The following is a 2,500-nucleotide window of genomic DNA, read 5'->3' as shown; positions in this document are numbered from 1 at the left end:
CAAGCAAACGGTCATTGGTACGTTTTGATGATTTAGCGTACTGAACCGAAACGTTATGAATGGAACTGAGATGGGTGTAGTGAACACTAGTTCTAAGGTCGGTACAAAAAAAAGCAGCCTATCTCTGCGATCTCTTGAAAAAATGTATGATACAGAATTTGTCCGCTTTAGACGGCAAAAGTCTGAGCTGACGGCGGAATTTTCCGCGCGTGGAAAAATTTTTAAAACAGCAAAAATTTCATTGAAATTTTTTTTACTGACCGAAAAGCGAAAAAATTCGAAAAGAAAAAAATCGAAAAAAAATCGTAAGAAAGTCCCACGAAAATTCAGAAAAAAAAGTTGAAATGAGTAGTCAAATTTTGCTGAAAAAGCGTTTTAGCATTTCAACAAACGAAATTGAATTAAAAACACTTTTTTTTTTTTTTTTGAAACTGAGAGAAAAATCGGAGATGGGCGAAAAAAGCTCCTTTCGATTTGGAATTTTCAGCCAAAAAAGTGTCGCGCCGGTGAAAATGAAAACTTGAAAGAAAAGTGTCAGGCGGGGGGTTCTCGAAAAAAAAAAAAAAAAAAAGTGGTAACGCAGGTGTGTCTAAGGTGGTGATCATCAGGCGTCGGAACTTCGCGTGGAGTAAAAGGGCAAAAAACTTGAAAAAAAAAAAAATTTCGAAATTTTTTGCTTTTTTTCATCAAAAAATTTGTCAAAAATTTTAGTTTTTTTTTGAGTCAAAAATTCCATTTTTGATTGTAAAAATTGATTTTTCAAGAAGTCAGATCAAATCGATGGGTATCGTGGCATCCCTGAGCAGAAAATGAACAACGATAAGCGCGGACGGACCGCTTCGGCGTCCGCGATGGTAAAGCCACAGCAAACGGTCATTGGTACGTTTTTGAAATTTAGCGTACCATCGATCCCATCACTGAAGGGGTGTAAAATCATTCGTAGACGACCTAGTTCTCGGTCGGGGTATCGTACTTAGTAGAGCAGCCACCTCACTGCGATCTCTTGAAATTAATCCTTTATGACTACAGATTTGTCCGCTTTAGACGGGCAAATCTGCTGAGAGAATCGCTTTGAGTGTGGACATGCAACACGCACACTATTACTATGTAATAGTGTAAAAATTATCGAAAAGGCGAAAAAAATGACGTGAAAATCGTCAGAAAGTCCCAGTATAACAAGTATGACAATTTTATGTCAAAGTCCAAAAAATGGCAAAGTTTTTCAATTTTTGCCAAAAAAATGTCAAAAAATTTCATTTTCTGAAATTTTTCATTTTTTGGTCATTTTTAGTCAAAGTCCATTTCTCGGTGGTGACCATTTGGCGAAAAAAAAAATTTCGGCTAAGTTCCCCCACCAAAGTGAGATGATCAGGCACCAAAAAAAATGTTCATCGAAAAATGACGAAAAATCACACTGGGCGGACTTTCCTTTGCAATTCAGCCGCAGGTGGCCGGCGCTAATCGAGGAAACCGTTTTGAGACATCTCGATTTGTCCTATATATATGGGGAGGTATGTTCCTCAAGTCGAAAAATAAAATGTTTAGTTTGAAGACATTTTAAGCGCCCAAAAAATGGGAACTTTGCCGCCCAGTTTAGCAACGATGGTAAAAATTGACTGAAGTCTGATAAGTTCCATGGGCGTACGGACCCGCCCGAAACGGCCTGAAACATGTGTCTGTGCATGCGAGTGTCACTCAGAATGCCTTGTAGGGGAGAAGTCCCCAGGAAAACGGCAGGTCGACAAAATTGTCCGTGTGGGTTAGAGGCAGAAACGGCCAGGCTGGGGCAATGTCGGGCCGGGGAAAAATTGGCCGATGAAAATTTGTACGCGACAGCTCCATGGGCGTACGGACCCGCCCGAGACGGCCTGAAACATGTGTCTGTGCATGAGAGTGTCACTCAGAATGCCTTGTAGGGGAGAAGTCCCCAGGAAAACGGCAGGTCGACAAAATTGTCCGCGTGAGTTAGAGGCAGAAACGGCCAGGCTGGGGCAATGTTGGGCCGATGAAAATTTGTGCATGTGATTCGGCACCCAGAGTGCCTAGTAGGGGAGAAGTCCCCTGGGAAACGGCAGGTCGACAAAATTGTCCGCGTGAGTTAGAGGCAGAAACGGCCAGGCTGGGGCAATGTTGGGCCGATGAAAATTTGTGCATGAGATTCGGCACCCAGAGTGCCTAGCGGGGGAGAAGTCCCCTGGGAAACGGCAGGTCGACAAAATTGTCCGCGTGAGTTAGAGGCAGAAACGGCCAGGCTGGGGCAATGTTGGGCCGATGAAAATTTGTGCATGTGATTCGGCACCCAGAGTGCCTAGTAGGGGAGAAGTCCCCTGGGAAACGGCAGGTCGACAAAATTGTCCGCGTGAGTTAGAGGCAGAAACGGCCAGGCTGGGGCAATGTTGGGCCGATGAAAATTTGTGCATGCGATTCGGCACCCAGAGTGCCTAGTAGGGGAGAAGTCCCCAGGAAAACGGCAGGTCGACAAAATTGTCCGCGTGAGTTA

The 2,500-nt window shown here is 43.9% G+C and overlaps 1 pseudogene; it reads left to right on the top strand.

The window, feature by feature from the left end:
• The window catches only part of LOC138313371 (large subunit ribosomal RNA), a 4,213-nt pseudogene extending 3,178 nt beyond the window's left edge, over positions 1-1,035 (top strand).
• The last annotated feature ends 1,465 nt before the right edge of the window (positions 1,036-2,500 follow it).

Source organism: Argopecten irradians, unplaced genomic scaffold, assembly GCF_041381155.1.
Source record: "Argopecten irradians isolate NY unplaced genomic scaffold, Ai_NY scaffold_0662, whole genome shotgun sequence".
Lineage (NCBI taxonomy): Eukaryota > Metazoa > Mollusca > Bivalvia > Pectinida > Pectinidae > Argopecten > Argopecten irradians.
Note: the sequence above shows the minus strand (reverse complement) of the source record. Positions and strands in the feature narration are given on the sequence as shown.